We start from the raw sequence: 13,207 nt of genomic DNA, 5'->3' as shown, positions 1-13,207 counted from the left end.
CTAAAACTATAAAATTACTGATAAGGTCCTAAGGCTTGGCATGCTCTCTCTCCCTCCCTATCCTACTAGACCATTTCCTATTGACTGGCTGCCCTTAAATTCTTGAAATGGGCTGGGCTTCACCAGCCCTTCTTCTCCTACCTTCATTCCACTATACCCCATCCCTTCTCCAGGTACCTCCTTTCATCCTTATGTCTCAGATAAAAATGTACTTGCTGAGAAACATCTTTCAGACTAAGTAATGTGCCCTATTAGTGAAGTGACCAGTAATCACATATTCTATCATCCAAAATGGAGCAATTAGGAGAGCCAAACGAGGCAGAACTATTAATAATGCCAGGAAAACAGGCATGAACTGTAATTGTCTTAAGCAAATTGGAGCTTATACCCTTTCTACACCTATAACACTTCTTTTTCTTTTCTTTTACAACACCAATTACAATTATTATTTAATTGTATTATTTATTTATTTAATTGCACAATTGTTAATGTCTTATTTTTTGCTAGACTCTAAATAGCAAAAGAATAAGAGTGTATCTCATTCACTACTCAACCCCTAGTACCTACCATAGTACCTAGCACATAACAGGCATCCAATAAACATTGTTGAATGGATGAATGACTAATCGTCTTTGTTGTATTCAAATCAAAGTAGGTCTCACACTGTGCCATTCCAAGCCAGTCATGTGTGAAGAAACCCAAACTTTCTCTCATTTCAACCAATCATTAATTTAGTTTCCCTCCATCCAGATGACTTTGCCTGAGGCTTACTTTGAGGAGGTAGCAAATCCACTATTGTGTGATTGCAGCGTAAGTCCTGAACCCTTGCATTATGTCATTACTGTTGACCCCTTTCCTATGCTTTTGGTTTGCAAAGATATACCAGTATGTATGTACCTGCAGCAGTTATTTGAAGTATCCTTGGTTATTTGTGTAACAATAGAGACCTGGGCAAAGTACAGCAGAGTTGGGACCATCCATGCTTGAATGAGTGGCTCGGACAACATGCCTATTTGTATGCATTTAACTGTACCAGGAAAATTACAATTGTGGAAAAGTAACTTTTAAATTATTTTTAGGTTTCTATCTATATAGAAGTAATAACTAAATAGTTGGATATATTTAAGTATGTCCTAACCGTAATTAATTAATTAATTAATTAGTAATTAGGACCATAGATAAAAAGTACAATAGAAAGTCTTCCAAATTTTATATGATACACACTTTTATTTGCTTGGTTTTCTGTATTGCCAGTGTGATACATCTAAGGAGGTAATAATTCAACAATGGTAGTTTCCATATTTCAGTTCTCTGTAAATTACCTGGATGCTTTATCTGACTCATTCGTTTAGGAGTAGTAGGTATGCAGACTCTCCCTGGATCACATTCCATGGGTTGTATAGCAAGGCACACACTCCACGGAACAGGAAATTGGATAAGTACATGGAAACCAGCTAGAGACTGAAACATGAGCTTGCCATTAGCAACAACATCTTTTTATGTCTCTGGACCTCACTGACCCAACCCCATTCCAATAACATTCTTTGGACTGAAGTCATATTATAATCTTATTTAAATTTCAGTGCAAGGATTTAATTAAATTCCAGAAGCATCTCTTTCATCACCACAGCATGCTAAAGTGTTCCTTTAATAATCCTTTTAAAAATCTTAATTACTGCTTCTAGTGACATTTATACATTCCATTCATGTAACTGAATCATTCATTTATTAAGCAATATCTTATAACCTCCTGAGTAAAATAGACCAATAAAATTAAGAAATGAGAAATAGGAACTTTAGTTTCTTTGATTTCCACCCTTATTATAAAGGCCAAATTTGAAGTTCATTTTTCATCACTATCTATTTAAAGTTTCTTCATTGCCATTTTAGTGCCAAGTTTCCTAGGAAGAAGTGGTTATCTGATCTAATTTCCTCTTTCTTTGAGAAGTTTCAGGGATCAAAACCAGTGTTCTGGTTTGCTAATGCTTCTGGAATGCAAAATATCAGAGATGGATTGGCTTTTATGAAGGGGGTTTGTTTGGTTACAAAGTTACAGTCTTAAGGCCATAAAGTATCCAAGGTAAGGTGACAACACCTTCACTGAAGGATGGCTGTTGGCATCCAGAAAACCTTTGTTAGCTGGGAAGGCACATGGCTGGCATCTGCTTGATCCTAGTTTGGGTTTCAGTTCCTCTCTCAGCTCCTGTGCATTCTTCAAAGTGCAGCAAGCTTGCTCCTTCTGTCTGAGCTTTTATAGGGCTCCAGTGAACTAATCAAGGCCCACACTGAATGGGTGGGGCCACACCTCCATGGAAATTATCCAATCAGAGTTACCACCTACAGTTGGGTGGGTTGCATCTCCATGGAAACACTCAAAGAATTACAATCTAATCACCACTAATACTTCTGCCCACACAAGACTGCATCAAATATAATGGCATTTTGGGGGACATAATACATCCAAACTAGCACAACCAGGTTGTGGTTTTTCATGACTTTTCATGTTTCCGAGCTGTCACCTTTAGTTTCTGTGAGAGTATAAAACAGTATTCTTAGGATTCCCTACAACCAATAAAATCATAACCAGTTAAATTTCCTTATCATTTTTCTTCTTTACGATCTGAATATAAAATATTTCACAAAATCATAAACTGACAATTGTTTATAGTAATTATTAATATTTCTTTTATAATTGTGAAAAAATGTGATATACATTTTATAATAATGCAAGTATTTTTTTCTTCTTTATATTTAAAATGATACTGATGACAGTAATTAACTTAATTGGAAAACATGTTTTTCCTACTAAATACACATGGGATTTAGACTGTTTTTATATAACAAAAAAACATCCCACCATTTTGTTAGAAAAAAAAAATCAAATGAGTTGATCCACTGATAGCCTTTTTTTTTTTTAGTTTTATTTTGAAATAGATTCAAAGTTATAGGAACAGTTACAAAAACAATACTAACCCCATACACAGAATTCCATCATACCCTGACCCCCCTCCCCTGATAGCTCAATCCATCAACCTTAACATGCTGTCACATCACTATTTCTTTCCCTCCCTCCCTCCCTCCCTATCTGTCATCCATCATCTATTGCTCTGTCTTCTGAACATATGAGAGCTAGCTGCACACATCCTTGAACATACACTATAATTCATGTATACACTTCCCATGAACAAGAACATTCTTTTATGCAATCCCATTAAGCGCAGCTAAGAAGTACAAGAGATTCAACAATGATATAAAGCTTACATTCTATATTTCCTTTTCCTTATGTCTCAACTGTGTCCCTTTGAGCCACCTGTCCTCTATTCTCCTGTCCCATCCAAGTTCATCCTTAATATTCAATTGTCGTCTAATTAGACTGACTTTCTTTTTTTTTCCAGTTGTGGAAACATATATACAGCCTAAATATTCCCATTCCACTCCCTCCCTAGCCTTTCATTAGTGGGATTAATCACGTTTAGAATGTTGCAATGCTCTTTCCCACCATCCATTACTAGAAATTTCCCTTCACCTCAAACAGCAACCCTACACTCATTTCTTAACTCCCCATTGCCCCTTCCCCCATTTCTCTTAACCCAAACTCTACTTTTCATCTCTATGGTTATATTCTCTGATTATTTCTTTGTGTTTACTGTGGGGCTTTAAATTAACCTCTTAAATCCATATCAATCTTGGTTTTTCTTTCATACCACCTTCACTTCAATAGGACACATAAACTATATTCCTATACTCCTTCAGTCCCCCACCTTTATATAGTTGTCTGAAATTACATATTTTACATTGAGTTCAAAACCCCTGATTTGTCCTTAGAGTTTGTGTATTTTATATCATGTAGGAAGTAACTAGTGGAATTACAGTTCAAAAATTATTGACTTCTATTTGTATTCCATTGTGGTTGGAGAATGTGCTTTGAGTATATTCAATGTTTTTTTTTAAATTTCTTGAGGCTTGTTTTATGTCCCAGCTTATGGTCCCTTCTCGAGAAAGATCTGTGATCACTAGAGAAAAGTGAGTGTTCTGGTGATTTGGGATGTGAGGTACTGTATATGTCTGCTAAAATTCTCTATATCTCTTTCTCCTTTCCCTGTCTCTCCTCCAGCAGGGCTCCCCTCAGAATCTGAAGTAGGGCAGGTCTTTCATCAGCAAAGTCTCTCAGCATTTGTTTGTGAAAAATTTAAGCTCTCCCTCAAATTTGAAGGAGAGTTTTGCTGGATAAAGTATTCTTGGCTGGAAATTTTTCTCTCTCAGAGTTTTAAATATGTCATGCCACTGCCTTCTCATCTCCATGGTGGCCGCTGAGTAGTCACTACTTAGTCTTATGTTGTTTCCTTTGTATGTGGTGAATTGCTTTTCTCTTGCTGCTTTCAGAACTTGCTCCTTCTCTTCAGTACTTGAGAGTCTGATCAGAATATTTCTCAGAGTGGGTTTATTTGGATTTATTCTATTTGGAGTTTGCTGGGCATTTATGCTTTGTGTATTTATATTGTGTAGAAGGTTGGGGAAGTTTTCCCCAACAATTTCTTTGAATACTCTTTCTAGACCTTTACCCTTCTCTTCCCCTTCTGGGACACCAATGAGTCTTAAGTTTGTACGTTTTATTTTATCTATTGTATCCCTGAGATCCATTTCGATTTTTTTTATTTTTTTCTCCATTCTTTCTTTTGTTCTTTCATTTTCTGTTCTGTGGGCTTCTAGGACACCGAGATGTTGTTCGGCTTCCTCTAGTCTTGTATTGTGAATATCCAGAGTCTTTTTAATTTGGCCAACAGTTTCTTTTATTTCCATAAGATCTTCTATTTTTTTATTTACTCTTGCTATGTCTTCTTTATGCTCTTCTAGGGTCTTCTTTATGCAGCTTATATCCTGGACCATGGTCTTCTTGATGACCTTTAAATCCTTTGCCATGTTTTTGTTCCTCGATTGTAGATCTTTGATTAATTTTGCAAGGTATACTGTATCTTCTGAAATTTTGGTTTGTGTGTTTGGAGATGGATTCTCCATATCTTCTGGTTTTATCATATGCATTAAGATTTTCCGTTGTTTTTGGCCTCTTGGCATTTGTTTTGCTTGATAGGGCTCTTTCAAGTTGTAAAGAAAAAGGGATATTGATCTAATTTTTCAGTAACAGTTTGGTGATGTACACTTTCTCTAACTAACCAGCAGATGGCGTCTGTGAGTCACCTATATCCCTCGAGTCAGTTCCCAACCTTTTTTCCGCTTTGTGTGGGAAATGATTCTTGTGGGTTCAGTTGGAGAACTCAGTTTTTGGTGTGTTGCTGGAGCTGTCCACTCTGAATGTGGGGCGTGTGTACAGGTAGCCAGGGAGGAAGGGCAGTTCTAATGTTCAAATCCCCCAGGATCTCAGAGATTCAAGGCTGCTGCAAAAGTCTAAGCCTTCATTTCAGTTCAGCCCCAGTCTCTCTCTCTCACTGATCCATACACCACCGGACTTGGCGTAGCGTCCCTGGGTTCTCTGAGCGGATCCCCCCTCCCAGCCACGCTCCTCCAGTAGCTCAGCCAAGGGAAGGCTGTGCTACGTCGTCAGTGCACACCGTCCCACAAGGGAAGCCCCGGGCTGCCGGGCCGTGTGGCGGCGCACTGCCAGCCTGAAGCAAAAATGGCTGAGCGGGGCGTCTCAGCCTCCTCCTCCTTGCAGTGTTCCTCCTTCCCAGCTCCGGGACAACTGGCGGGGCTTTGGGCTGTGGGCAAGGCCCGGGCAGGAGTTTATCCAGCCCTCCGGGGGCCAGCTGCTAGCCGCCAGGTTTCTTTCTGCTTCCGGCTCTCCCCTCTGTTCCCCTGAACCCAAGGGTATCTGCTGCGGACTGTCTTCCCGGCCAGAGAGCAAGAGGCCAGCCCAGCCCCCTCTTGCTGTGTTTTACTGCATGGTTCCCACAATTGCTACTGGAGCCGCTCCTGTTTTTTTTTTTTTAAACAGTCAGCTGGTCTCCATACGCTGAACGCTGGCTTCCCCAGCCCGCCGCATGGCTGCGGGTCTTCCAGCCAGCTTACTCACTCGTTTCAGAATGCCGACTCCCAGTTTCACCAAGTATACGGCCCCTCTGGAGCTAGGAGCCCTCATCCAGTTGGTGCATCGCTGTAACCGGTATTCTAGGTCACTTTCTGGTTTTTAGCTAGTGTTTTTCACGGAGGCGTTTTTTTCGCCCTGTCTCAGCTAGCCGCCATCTTAGTTGCCTCGATAGCCTTTTTATAAGTATAGGCTTAGTATTAAAAGTCATCTCTATTTTTGTCATCTTCTTTTTAGCCATTCTTGCCTGGCTTAACTATGTCTACATTTGAAGAACAGAAGAATCATGCCTGCTTACTTTTTACCTCCATAGTTACTACTAAACATAAAGAAAGGGAATGGAGGTGGGTTGGAAAGGACAACAGAGGTGAAGAAATATAAAACTAAAACCAAATTTCCCTCTCACTAATTTTTTAGGCACATTTATTTTTTAAATTCATTAGAATGAGAGTTTTTAGCCTCTTTATCAATTTCAGTATCTTTTCATAGAATACTGCCAAGAGTTGGATTCAGGCTTAATTTTTAGCTCTTCATTTCCAGTATAACTTTCCACATACAGTCAAAAGAACATTTACTTTTTCCAATAGGGTAGAGTCAATCATCTAAGAATTTTTATGTATTTATATACTATACCTACCTGCATGTAAATATTTCTATTTAAATAAAAGATTTTGGTAAAGTCACCACCATTTCCTCCATTGTTAAAAATAATTAAATAGTTAAAGAAAAATAAGTATGGAATATACATGTATTTCTTAGTTTTTGCAACCAATTATTTCTGCTCTCTGCAAGAAATATTTTCTTTTATTCAACTTTGAAATCCCATATATCCTTAAAAAAAAGACTAGCAGCAGAAAGTCTAGAAGTTATCTTTGTCATGAACTGAGTAGTTCAGGAATTGCCAGTTTTCATGAAATAGTAAGAGAAAAGATTGTTTTCAGGAAGTATCATGACTAGAGATCCACCACTTAGCAGGTTGTCGCATAGTTCACTGTATCATTAGCACTGTTAGCATTTAAACAGGAATAACTCTTCTTGATTCCTCTGAATCCTCACTGGCTGACCTTCTTCTAAGAGATTTGGAAACTCCTTTTCATGAGGTATACTAATTCCATCAGGCCAAAGTTTCCTGGCAAGTTTTACCCAGGGTGTAAAGTTTGCTGTATGACTGGGAAGAGTGTACCTGCTAAACAAAATGCCATCTATCTGCTAGAACAGGTCAGATGTAAAGAGAGCATTCTGAATTTCCTTGTAAAGCTTATGATAGTGATATAATGCTGTTTAAATTTTTAAAAATTATTTTTCAAAGATTTGGAGTGTTATGCATGTGTACACAGATGAAGGTGTATGTAGGAATGGAATGTATATGAATGTGTACTGACGAGTATGAAAGTATGACCTTTAGAGTTGGACAGACCAGGCTCTCTCCTGTTTTCATCACCTGCCAGCTGTGTGTCCTGGAGCCAAGTACATGACTTGCTGAGCTTCCACGTTCTCACTTGTTATGTGGAACAACTACATCTGCAGCAGACAGAGCTGATTGTCTATGCAAAACTCTATTCCCCACCTTCTTCCTTGGAAACACAGCTCCTAATTTGTCCAGGGCATCTTTATCTATAGAAGAGGCTAGACCATTTACCAGCCTCACCAAGCATATCTTGATTAGTTTAAAACCTGTCATGGAGAGTCTAATCACTGTGAGAGTGACTGGTGTAGAAGAATGGGCATGTCATGAAATCACAGCCAATAACACATGAGCTAAATCTGCAGAGCAGCTCCTGGGAACTTTCCCTCATTCTTAAAATGGGTCATGTTCTCTCTTCTGGTCTTTTGATGTTGCGTGAGAATATCACACTTGGAGCAGCTACTGCTGTCTTGTAACCATCAGGTGGCACGCATGTGTGAAAAACCAGCACTACCAGGAGGGCAGAATGGAAGCTTTAAAGGAACCTGGATGCTTGATGTCATCACCAAGCTGCTGAATTAATTGACTCTACAACTTTCCAACTCTGCATTTCTTGTTATTTGAAATAACAGGTCTCTTTTATTATTTAATTAGTTTTGAATTGAGTACATGTAGCTTGTAAAGCTGAAAGCATTTGAACCGGTGCAAATAACTACTTCTAGAGGGTTATTTTGAAGATTAAATGAGATGACACAAAAATGCTGTCACTCAAAAATAACACAAAATATATGTATTTTATATTATTATTAATGTTGTTGATACTAAAGCTGCTACTTCTGTGATGGTCCTCATGCCAGATATTGGCATTAGTTTCAGGCAGAATTATGAGGCCCAAATGGGAAAAAAAATTTCTTTTTTACAGCCTACTTTTCTCTTTCAGTATGCCCTTCACCCATTTTCCAAACCGTGTGGGTACCCCCAACCATGCAGAAAAAGGATCTATTAGAGGGTGTAAGTATAAAGCTAGGATGTTTAAGAAGACAATCATTAACCCAAAAGAATGAAGCTCTAATAAAGGAATTGCAAGCATCATATTAAGTTATAGGTAAGAATTTGGAGTAAGCAGGACCTTTCTACGTCGCCAAAATGTAATAACAAGCTTCCACCTACAAGTATGGCCAAACCTTCCAGGATACAATTGGGCACAAAATCTCAGTTTCTTATCTAGTCACTGCTTTGTAAGAGAAGCATTTCCCTCTCTGTGTGATTGTAATTGTTAACACTGAATAATTATCAGGTTATTAGGCATTCCAGATCGTTATCTATTGACATTGAGAGTCTTGTTCATTTTCAAATCAGTAAGAGAAGTCTCCCTTTTCTCTGTGTATCTGTAGGACTTGTGAGGGTGTTAAAATGGGAATATATGGGTCTGTCTGAATTTCCAGTGGACCTAGCCTTTTCAATTATTTACTGTTCTAGACTTGAGAAGAGCTACTGATCCCTTCCGAGCTTGAAAAGGGGTGGGTGTCTGCTGCACAACAACAAAAAAGCAGCAACCTTGAGTTTACAAGCTCACTTCTTCTATTAGGGCTTTTCTTTGATGTGAGATATTGCCACACACTTAAAAATGGAAAGCAGATTATTAGGGGAACAGCTAAGTATGGGGGGAAAAATGGACAAACTGCTTCTCACTCTGTCTCCCCTTAAGAAAAACAGCAAAAATCTGAGCATTTTCCCAAAGTACCTAGCATACCTCGAAATCAATTTTATGATTGAGCCTCTTGGAAAAAATCCGCACGGCAGACCTTGTCATTCCAAAGTCCCCAAGATGGGCTTTAACAGGACTGCTGCTTCTGCTATGTGCTATCCTTCCAGGCAGGACTGACTGTAACTTTGTGGGGGCTGCTGTAAAATGAAAATGCAGGGCCCTTTATTAAAAAATTAAGAATTTCCAGGTGGTGACAGGAAAGCATTAAACCAAGTGCATGGCCCTTCTGAGCTGGAGGCCTGTCATGAGAAGCTGGCCCAGTTTGCAGGGGCAAATTTTACTCATCTCTCTGCCCCTTTAGTGTTAAGTAGGAAAAACAGCAGAAGGAGCATGGAGAGAGACAGAGGTGGTCCAAGCCCGGCGCTTTTCTTTTTCAATGTGTGGGTTTGAGTAAATGAGGTAAGGTGTTAGTTACACAACACTGCTCAGAGGGTTAAATGTGCAGTGTCTAGGAAAGCACCTTGCACAAGGGAGTCTCAGCGAATGGTTTCAAGAGGCCCTGGGCTTAAATTCTGGAAAACCTTGACTTTGTTAGGTGACCAGAGCCCCAAAGTGAGTGCAAGTCATAGCTTTACTGGTTTTACTTTATAGCCCACAACTATACACAATGTCAGCTCACACGTGTCTGATATTGGCCACAAGAAAAGATAAGTGAAAAGGTCTTGGTGGCGGGGGAGTGCAGCACAAGTCCACCTTCATCTTATGAAAAATAATTCAAAAGCTTCAAAAGCATATTTGTGTACAGACTATAACAAATGGTCATCACTAATAATGGAATATTCTCTTCCTTTCCTTTCTTTTTAATTTGTTTAATATGTTTCCAACAGGAAACGACTTTTAGTCTCAAACCCAAAAGCCAATATCTGGAGTCTGAATAACATAGAAAGAGGATGCACCTTTAGAAATCCCTGGCTAACGTAAAATAAAATAGCCTTTTTTTGGGGCTTCATTATCTGGTGTTGTTGGAAAAGTAGTTTCTTGTGCCCACATTTGGAAGATGAGACATGATGAAATTAAACAGGTGAGCAAGAGGGAAATACCTCAGGTTCAGTATTAATTCTTTATAACTGAATTAAATGCTGAAGAAAGCTTTAGATCCACAGTTAAATAAGATCCCCAGATTTCTTGTTACTCTATATTTGAGATTTCTGCCCAACCTTGGAAAAGGCTGTAATTGGAGAGAAGGGAGTTTCTCTTTTGGACTTGGATTTAGCCTTCAAATATTTCCCAGATGTTGACCAGCACCTACAAAGGCACATACTTTTATGGAATAGTTTCTTTTAATAAATGAAGCCAGGGGACATGAAATATACTGCCTGGGGTTACAAAGCTAACAGGAATAATGATGTTTCCATGTTCTCAGGAACTGGGAAGATTGTCTCACCAAACAAATGTTTGTTCTTCTTGGTGAATAAGCATCTGGCCAGTGTATTACTTGATTGTGTTTGTTTATGTTCCCTTGCATATATCTCTGTCTATATGGGGCATAAGATTAGATTTTTAACTCCCAAGTGGTAGGGCTGGTGATCAGTGTTTTTTAATAATTCCTTCTAATAAAATCCCATATAAATCTGTAGACCAGGAGAAGTTTGGTTTGCTATCATTATTAGAAATCCATTTTGAGTTTCAGGTTTCATGCAGTACACAAGAAACCTAAAACCAGCCAGAAGCCACAACTTTTTATGGTTGATTTTTGACAGATCTTGCACTAGAAAATGATGGCAACTTTCCCAATTAGCAAATGTAGGAAACAATAAGAAGTTGAGGGGGTCTGATTACATAGCATTAAATAGATGCTACCTTTGCACAGGTCTTTCCTAAGAAGCAGCAGCTCGTGGCACCCACCCCACTAGATGGAGGAAAATGGATGACTACATGGGTAAGCTTGTGACCTCCAGAAATAATTATAAATACAAAATGATAATAAATAACGTAAAAAGCTGAAGAAATTTAAGAAACTTGCTTTCCTCTCCAGTCTCAATTTCTACAAAACCCTACTTGTGAAATATTCAGAGAACTACAATTCAGTGAAGTTTAAAATATATAACTGAGTGATGATAGATTATGGTGAATGAGGTCTGAAATTTTGAATGATTTTTGTGCAGCTGCCTTTGGCTTGAAAATGTGAGCCTTTTATTTGTGGTTGTCACTGCATTCATTCCATGGTGATAAAGCGGTGATGACAGATGAATGGCTATAGGAATGGAGAGGTACCAGAGTTAGGAGAAGAGGTAGTGAAAGGATGAGGTTCATGCTATAACATAGGAGGCATAGTGATGTCACAATAAATGTTCAGGTTTAGGAATCAGCCAAACCTAGGCCCATCCAGGCTCTATGTGCATTTGAGCAAGATGTTCACTAGTCACCTTGACTTCTTTGCCTCTTAAATAGGACTAAACAATCATACCTACCATAATGGTATAAAGTAATATAATGTAGTGGATAAAAGCACCAGATCTTGGGTTATGCTGGCTCCACCACTTGCCAGCTAGGTGACCTTCAGAAAGTTATTGAACCTCTGTGGGCCTCAATTTCCTTACTTGTACAATGCAGCTAATGGCACCTACTTCACAGAGTTGCTTTGAGAATCAAAGCTCCTGGCATATAATATGTGTTAGCATTATTCACATTCAACAAATATGTAGTGAGTATCTACTGTTTGCAGGACACTGTCCAAACCACTAATGAAACTAACTAATGTGCATAAAGTACCTGGGACATAGAAAGCACCCAAGAAAAAACGGATGAATGACAGGGAAAACAATCCTCTTAACGTGTGTCCCTAAGATTTTTTAAATATACAATCCAGCATTCTTCAGGTGTCACTGGATATTTGGCTGGTTGTTTTGCCAGACAGCATTGCTAATTCATAGTGAGTGAAAACCAAAGTATCCCTTACTCAATGATACAACTGGCAGGGAGAGAGAAATGATTCATTGTCCTCTGTTCTCTGAGGTCTCTTCTATTGTCCTGAGGATGACAGGGGCCAGGTCTGCCAAAGGAGAAGACAAATGAAATGATCACAGGCATATTATTCAATTGGTACCTGAAGTGAAAAATAAAATACTTGTTATTCAACTCTCAAGATTGAAAACAGGTGTCCTAAACCAGGGTACCTGGATGAAAGCTATAGGTTTAAGAATCTCCCATAATTGTGAGCAATATTTCTGGGGAGAGAGGTCATAGGTTCTGCTGCTATCCAAAAAAGATTAAGACTTATTGGAGAATGAGCATTGAAGATTAAGGCAATTAAAGTGATTCTGAGGTCAAAAGCCTGGATTTCTGGAGTATAAATGTAAATATGAATAAAGGCCTGAGTCAGAAATAGGTGATCAAGCTCATTAGAGCCCAAAAGTGATGAAAAATCCACTTCAGGGAAAGCATTCCCTGAATAATTAAGGTCAGCCTGCACTAAAGCCTGCCGGATCTACTCACCTCATTTAATTGGTGTTTGGAAGGTTTTTGAGAAATAGTCACAATTATTCATTGTGAAAACACATTCTCAACCTTGGTTTCAGCTTAGTGATATTTTAATAGGCTAATTTGCTTGAAATATGAAACTCTAAAAAAGCAGACTTTGAAAGCAAAAGAACAACAAAAAGCCTAAAATGATATGTCACCTGAATTGAGTATTCAGTGCTACTTAAATGCTATTGATTGTGCTTAAAAACGAAGTATGCCAACATCCATAGTGCATAAACAAAGAACCATGACATGGGCGTTTTAGCATTTGGTAAAAACAAATGCTGGTGAACACCCCTGAAAAGTCAGAGGCATTTTGTAAGAATAGGCAGTTGGGAGGATCTGCTGAGGTTAAGAGGGATTGACATCTCAGAACATTCTCCCTATTCTTAATGAATGTATGAATCAGCCACTTAATTTCTACTCTATTTGCAAGATGGGGAATTCCCAAGAAAAGATTTCTTAATACTCTGTCCTGAACAACAGAGAACATCCCTTGCTTTGCTCCATTTTTAAATTTTTTTATTTTATT

At 38.7% G+C, this 13,207-nt stretch overlaps 1 long non-coding RNA gene across 2 annotated transcripts in view; it reads left to right on the top strand.

The window, feature by feature from the left end:
- The window catches only part of LOC119529521, a 173,299-nt gene that overhangs the window by 98,168 nt on the left and 61,924 nt on the right, over positions 1–13,207 (top strand). For both annotated transcript variants that reach the window (XR_005215884.1, XR_005215883.1), the window contains exons 6-8: positions 8,386–8,550; positions 10,041–10,234; positions 11,024–11,092. This is a non-coding gene — a long non-coding RNA (uncharacterized LOC119529521). The remainder of the gene's footprint in view (positions 1–8,385; positions 8,551–10,040; positions 10,235–11,023; positions 11,093–13,207) is intronic.

The sequence above is a fragment of the Choloepus didactylus genome, chromosome 3, assembly GCF_015220235.1.
Source record: "Choloepus didactylus isolate mChoDid1 chromosome 3, mChoDid1.pri, whole genome shotgun sequence".
In the NCBI taxonomy this organism is placed as follows: domain Eukaryota; kingdom Metazoa; phylum Chordata; class Mammalia; order Pilosa; family Megalonychidae; genus Choloepus; species Choloepus didactylus.
Note: the sequence above shows the minus strand (reverse complement) of the source record. Positions and strands in the feature narration are given on the sequence as shown.